The sequence below is a fragment of the Babylonia areolata genome, chromosome 21, assembly GCF_041734735.1.
Source record: "Babylonia areolata isolate BAREFJ2019XMU chromosome 21, ASM4173473v1, whole genome shotgun sequence".
Taxonomy (NCBI): Eukaryota; Metazoa; Mollusca; class Gastropoda; order Neogastropoda; family Buccinidae; genus Babylonia; species Babylonia areolata.
Window position 1 is genome coordinate 25,181,003 of NC_134896.1, and position 7,721 is coordinate 25,188,723.

A 7,721-nucleotide genomic window follows, 5' to 3' on the forward strand; every position below is an offset into this window, starting at 1 on the left:
ATACTACTTCCGAGATCCCTCCGAACTGATACTGATACTCCCTCCGAACAAAAATAAATGATTTAATATTCTTTCTGTGATAACTTCCAGACAGGTGCATGTTGGTTTTACGGTGTATGCGTCGAAGAAAGACATCCCTTTAATTGAATATTACCAAGATACTTTTTAGGTTTTTGTCCTCGCTTAACTCAGTGGGGCCAGTCCTCTCTTCTCCTCTACACAGACCCCTCGGATGTCCAGTGGGTGTCTGAATGACCCAACCTTTAGCTTCCGTCGTCAGAACTGTGGTATTCTTTGTCAACATTCACGTCTTCAGTATAAGAGCGTTCCGCTTGCAATATTTTGATGATGGTAATTGGGATGAAACGCTGTTAACGTCGTCTCTTTCGCCGTTCGTATGGAGAGAGTTAAAATGTTCGCCAGTCTGGCAGTGCATTCTTACTGAGGTCAGTTCTTCCATACTGTACCGCTCGGGCTGGATACTCCCTACCCAGGCATCCCAACGCCAGCTCCACACTAACTGTTCGTTTCAAGTCACCATGAGGCAACCCGTCTGAGAATACCATACACTGTTGTCGAGTCTTGCTGATCATAGTGATGTCGACCGCCACTGTGTTATGTCATTCATTCCCACCTCAGTCTACCACACAATCCCCGAGCCCAAGCTCGACTGGCTCTCTCTCTCTCCCTCTCTCTCTCTGTATATATACAGAGGTGTGTGTGTGTGTGTTGTGTGTGTGTGTGTGTGTGTGTGTGTGTGTGTGCGCCGCGCGCATTTTTTTTAAACACTTTGTTTCATTTGAACTAAGTGTCAACTTGATATAATGAAATCGGCGGGACGGAAAAGGCCTACTGATGATTACTTTATAAAACAGATTAGATGTAAACTTTCTTCGGAAAGTCACTAACAAACTTACCGAAAAAAAAAAATCACAGAAACACGACACACATAATGAACTTGTAAATAAAATTGATTATTTCTTGGTCTCCTACGACTGTCTCAAAGAACTGGCGCATGCCAGTGCAAACTCTGATTCGTTGTTGATAGCGATTGTAATAAACCAGGCATAAATAAAAAGGGGGGGGAGGGGGGGGGGGGGAGAAAAAAAATGCACCTGTGTGCGTACACACGTGCAATCTAAGGTCCCCAGAGACCTCATTCACGGTAGTCCTTGCAGACGAAGGGAGACAATTGCCCATTGTTTGTTGCAGTGGTCGCTGTAGTTACTTTTCTTCACAATAGCCAACTTTGAGATCACTATTGCAGTCTGCATTTTTATGCGAATAATGTGGCGTGAAACGATGAAGGACAGTCTACTTATGAACACAGCGTACTCTTCTTTATTGATGGTGACGGACTCACGACCCTCGACTTATGTGTCCGTACTGATCATCCTCCATCTCCTGCAACAATGTTTTTGTGTGGTCGATTGGAGACAAGCTCTTTTCATGCCCAGCTACAGTGGTAGTTTTCTCCCATCATGTGCATTCATCAGTTCATGCTTTTCCATTCTGCGCCACACATTCCCCAACTGAGGGCGGCGCTCAGGAGTTTATAGCCGAAACCGAAGGCTCAAAAGACACTGGAAAACATGGCAACACTCTCAAAGACACACACGTGCAGTGGACGACATCAAACAGTGTGAATTCAAGCGACAACAGTACAGTTTAATGGAATTACCAGGTATAGCCAGAACTGCATTGCCATTCTAGTTGTTACTGTAATCCTGTTACTGTTTCTTAAAACAACAACAACAACAAAAACAACAAAAAATCAAAACAAAACCGCGTAAGATGACACAAGTCAACAAGGCCAACAGGATCTTAGCGCTGATCAGAGGTCATACCAGTACCAAGACATGGACACAATGAGACAGCTCTTCGTTGCACTGATACGCCCTCACCTGGAATTTGCCAGTGTTGCGTGGTCACCCCCTACCAGAAAGACAAAGACCTCATCGAGGGTGTTCTCAGGAGAGCAACAAAAATGGTCCCCGGGCTGGCAAAAAGTACATATGAGGAGCGCCTAGCCAGAATGAAAATACCCAGCATGCAGTACCGTAGGGACAGAGAGGACATGATTGAGGTCTACAAGTTTACTCATGGACTGTATAAAGTGGAAAGCCCCCTGGTCCTAGAAAACAGTAACAGACAGACCCGTGGGCATAACCTGAGGCTCAAGAAGAGGCCATGCAATGGACAAATGCGCCAGCACTACTTCTCCTTCCGGGTGGTGAACCCGTGGAACGCCCTACCAGATTCTGTGGTCAGCGCCCCCTCTCTCAACACTTTCAAAGCTAGGGTGGACAATCACTGGGCAGATCACATGTACAAATAGCTGTAAATAGGGAAAAAGAAACAAGAAAAAGTGTTTGGACGTTTGTGATAATAAGATTTCGAGTACTATGACCAGACTAAAGGCTGAGAAGCCTAAATATAGGTCTGCAACGATATTATATTATTATTATTATTATTATATATTAAGATGCATCGATGGTTTCGAATACACACAAGAGCTCAGCACACATAGTTTCTGGACAAATTTAGCACAAAGTTACTCTTTTTTTTTCATCCGGATTTGGTAGTAAACTGTGTGCTGTTTTGATAGGCAGTCTTCTCATTCATGCTTCCGACATAAAAACTGTTTTCACATTGCTTCTTTGTCACATGACTTCATGGACACTAATTATTGGCGCAAGCTGGTTATTTTAATGTTTTGTGCCATGCGCAGTCTGTTCTTTCGATAAATCCTGCCAACACTGAATACACTGACATGGGAGATGGCGTCGTGCGATCTTACTTTCTCTGCTCTGTCTTACAGAATGAGAAGATTTCTCAGTGGGTTGGGGAGGCTTGTGAAACTCTGGTCCTGTTCTATCGTGGTTTTAGGCGTCTGAACTATTCTGGATCTGGATCAGTACGTCGCTTACTTCCATTTACTGGCATAGACGCGACGGTGGTGGTGCGCAACGCGTTGGTGTTACTGGCTTCTGGCTTTTGCCAGAGCCGATTTGAAGCTATCCACTGACTTTTTGTGGACGATGGTATCGTTTGGATGGTTCCACTCAATTATTGTCTTTGGGAAGTACGAGTATCGGTACTGGTCGGCGTTTGTTTCAGGGACACAGTAGCATCTATCGTTGTTTCGAATAATTATAGTTCTCCACAGGGTTTTGCGACAGATTTGTGCTCTTGTCTCTCGTGGAGACGTTTCGACTTCGTTGAACTTCGAGTAGACTTTGTGTTGGCCGTTGCATGGCAGAGACAAGGGCATCCACTCCGGTTTGTTATGCCGAAAGTATCGACTCCATACATGTCTTCTTGTCGACAGCATGCCAACTTGATGGCAGAGGAATCTGCAGCAGTGAATAGAGCAGGATCGGGGAGTGGGAGAGGAGGGTGTAGGATTTTTTGTGGGGTAGTTTTTTTTTCAGTTTCAACCATTTTTAACCCCACCATTAAGGTAACTATAATCTGTCATTGGGGATAATGCATGCTATGTGAATACATATCATCCACCAGCGTGTCATCAGCCCATAGCAAGCCAAACTGGACTTCCCTTCCGAAAAATGGGAAAGGTGTTTAACATGTGCACAAGATTTTATGCATGCATTCAGTTTACAGTCTCATTCAAAAGACTGAGGAGGTGGAAATGTGGAATGTACGAGATGAGAGCAAGCAGAAGACAGAAAAGGAAAGAGAAAGACGGACATACTAGGTAACCCGAATCAAGTCACATTTAAAACTGTAAATTTGGATCTAGAAACAGACCTCTGTAACTGACGAACTATTGTTGTTGAAACAGTTCTTTTTACAGCCGCTTCGATCTTCACCTGGACAGTTTATGGTTACTGGACAGTTCACTGTCAGCCAAGTGTGTGGACACTGGTTGAGACAATTAATAGCACAAACATCAATGTTCTCTATTTCGCACATACACACACTCGTAAGCACGCACACAAACACACACATATTTATAAATACTTTATTTGAATGAAATATTGTATAAATCGAAACAGTACTCAGCACACAATCCAGAAACTAACATGTAAACGAAATCATCTCCCGTCTTGCAAAGTCAGCGAGAAGAGAAACACCACTTGATATACACCCAGAGAAATCAACACCCAGCATATTACAATACACACTTCAGATTTTCAAATCTTCCCCTTGTAATTTCCAGCACATGGAATTCGAAGTGGGTGAATGGATAGTGTGGTAAGTCAAAGGTAATCAGCAACAGGATGGGATACTATAGCAGGGATGGAACACAGGGAATGGATGGCTTCCAATGATCTGTAAATGAGCAACAGAATGGAATAATGGTATCACAATTCATCTGTTCCCCGATTCATCTGTAACTAAACTAGTGATCCCAATTTTCCTATTCCCAGTTGTCACATTTACTCAGCTACTGTGTGTGTGTGTGTGTGTGTGTGTGTGTGCATGCACATGTGAATATGTTTTAGAAAAAAACAAAGAGGGGTGGGGGGTGGAACCAGGCAGATTCACCTATCATACCAGTGTCACAGATCAGGATAATTTCTTGCAGTCCACTGTACTTGGTGACATTGTTAGAAAACAACAAACAACGCATTTTAACTTAATACAAGGAAACATTTAGAAACATATTTCAAGTTATGTGCAGTGTGATAATACTCTGACGCAGAAATGAGAATTATGAAAAGGCTGTTGTGCTGCAAGTAATGAAACTGGGGTGGTGGTATTCATGAGTGTTGTAACTGTGAGTCAAAAGATGGCAACACCTACTGTGTGTGTGTGTGTGAGCATGTATGAGAGAGAGAGAGAGAGAGAGAGAGAGAGAGAGAGTATATATATATGGGCTTACAAAGTACATTTCTTGTGAAAAGAAAATGAATGTGCCTGCCTGTGGAAGAGAGAGGGTGCAAACATACCCATGCTGAGCATGATTGCACTCACATTAGTGTGGGTAAAGTGGCAGTACCAAAAAAAAAAAAAGAAAAATCAAACTGCAATATCCTGCAAAAAAGTTGTCAAAACAGACTAACACAGACACTCTTACCATGACAGAAAAAAAGAGGGGGGTGTGGGTGGGGGGACTCGTTTCCCAAAGTCTGATTGTCTCTGTAACTGTGGACTAGAGTCTCAAATCCGTTGAAGATCGATCCCTACCAAAAATATCCTGAGAAAAGAGGGTGCCTATGTATACCCACAATGACTCTGACTGGAGGCTTAATAACATAGACATAAAGACATTGGCCTATCATCCAAAGTTTATCTCCTTTCCTGAGATGTGACCTTATTATGCCATTCATCCACCAAACATGTCATACATCAAGGGGCTAGAAATAAAGACATCCTAACATCTCTTGAATAAATCTGGGAAACTCATTAATGTTAGTCATCCGGATCAAATGATAAACTGACATCCTGTGTGCAGCATGCACTTAGCACACATTAAAGAACCCATGGCAACAAAAGGGTCAAACAAGTACATTTGCAGACAGAAGAAAAAAAGAAGAAAAAAAGAAAACTGAAAGGTGGTGCACTGTGGTGATGTGCTCTCCCCATGGACAACAGCCCGAATTTCACACAGCAAAATCTGTTCTGATAAAAATACAATGTAATATAATGTGTCAGAAATAAAATATTTTACTGTTCCTTGCATTGAAACAAATCTGTGTGTGTGTGTGTGTAACAATAAACCTGTAATGCTTTGAACACTATAAGCATGTCTGTGTGTTTGTGGGTATAAGGTGTGCGTATGTGTGTAACAATATAGTATAATGCTTTAAACACTACAAGCATGTGTATATATGCACATTCTCAGACAAAAGCATAAAATGTGTGGGTGTTATGTAGATTTTGCACAAGCACATTAATTGAAAATTTGGGCTGGGTTACGTGAGCGATCTTTGCAGTGCTATGTTTGCTTAGCACTAGAAACATTCCTGACTCCATGCAAATTTCATAGACTTAGGAATATTCTTAACACTAAGCCCTGGTTCTTGTATAAAGACACGGATCAGGAAATAACTGTGTGTAATCCACATCCACTTCACACAGAGATTCACAAGAAGTTCAGAATGAAGGCAAAATGGATATGTTTGTAACCAAAAATTACTTTCTGTTGTGGTTAACACTATGAGATTTCACAGTTTAATTAAAGATAAAACAAAAAAGAAAAATAACAATACAAAATACACACCCATGCACTCAAAGCGAGATCATCACTAACACAAACACACACACTCACACTTACACCAAAACACTGAGACATACTCAACAATATGCACTCAAATACAAATTCATCAAAAGGTTTGCTCATTGAAAAGTACATGCACAAGATCAAGGCTAAGATTATCGCTCACTCCAAAACATCTGTCGACAACCGAATAAGAAATGTTTTGACTATATCTCCCATCCAGAGAGTATTATTTTCTCCCTATAACTGCCAGAGGAAATTCATTTAAAACTATATATTCTCTTGATATGATATAAGCCTTTTAACAATCCAAGATAGATCTGGGAGATGTAAAAAGCCAATGTTCAGTCAATATGGTCCCCATTTTCTGCCAATATTATAAGGATGACACATTCATTCAAAATTACTATATGTGTAACAGTGAGTCAAACTGAGATGTTCTGAATCCACTCCTATGTGCAATTCAAGTCACAGCCAAACAACCCTTGAAGTATCTCTTTTACTGATCTACCAAACACAATACACCTTAAAATTTCCACGAGAAAGCCAAGAGCTCAATTTTAAGGTATATGAGTCAACTACCCAGGCAGAGGTGACATACAAGCAGCTTCAACTAAGTACACTGAGTGAACTATGCAGGTGACAGATTTCCAGAAATAGGCCAGTTCAATCAGAACGACAGACTGGTGCACAAACGAGAAACATATCATCAAGGCCCTTGCAACAGGGAAGAGAACCCAAACGATATGTCCCTTTTGTGAACACAGGTATGACAAAAATTGACACTACTTAAGTGGATATGATGATAAGTCTTGTCTGCAACACACAGAAAATGAGTATCAAGCCGATAACATCACGGAACTGGACAAGAGTGACAGCTTTGTGTTATGCTGGTTGAGGTTCAGTATCGAACCTGACACACAGGTCATGTGTAAGACCCAACTGTGTATTCCATCTTTTGCAAGCTTGGGGAAACTTGGTAAAATAAATATATAAATAAATAAAAGTCCAAGTTTTCTATATGTAACCGACTCAGTCTTGGCTTGACTTTTGAATGTTTTTTTTTTGTGTTTTTTTTGTCGTTTCAGAAATTCTTTAATTTCACCCTGAAAGTAAAACAAGTATCTTCAGACATCTCGAAAATTATCATAAGTGTAATAATAGTGCTCTAAAAACTATGCACAAGACATACCTGCTCAAGAAATCTCCCTTAACCCTTTTGCTGCCAGGAAAATAAGATTTAAGTGAAATCAATTTGCCAGGGTATTTTCACAAAAAAATGGGAACATATTTTCAAAAAATTCTGTGCACTTTGTTATTGGAGAAAGACCCTTAAAAGTATATATTTTCTGAAAAGTAAATGAATAAAGAATACAAAACACATGATGTTTTCCCATTTTATATATTTTCAGTGACATGCTGTTGTTTTGAAATCAGTGTTTTGTTTTTTGTCACATTTTCAACTTGTTTGTAACAAACGTTAGTGAGATAATTTGCACTAAAAGATCATATTTTCTGGACAAATGGATAATAC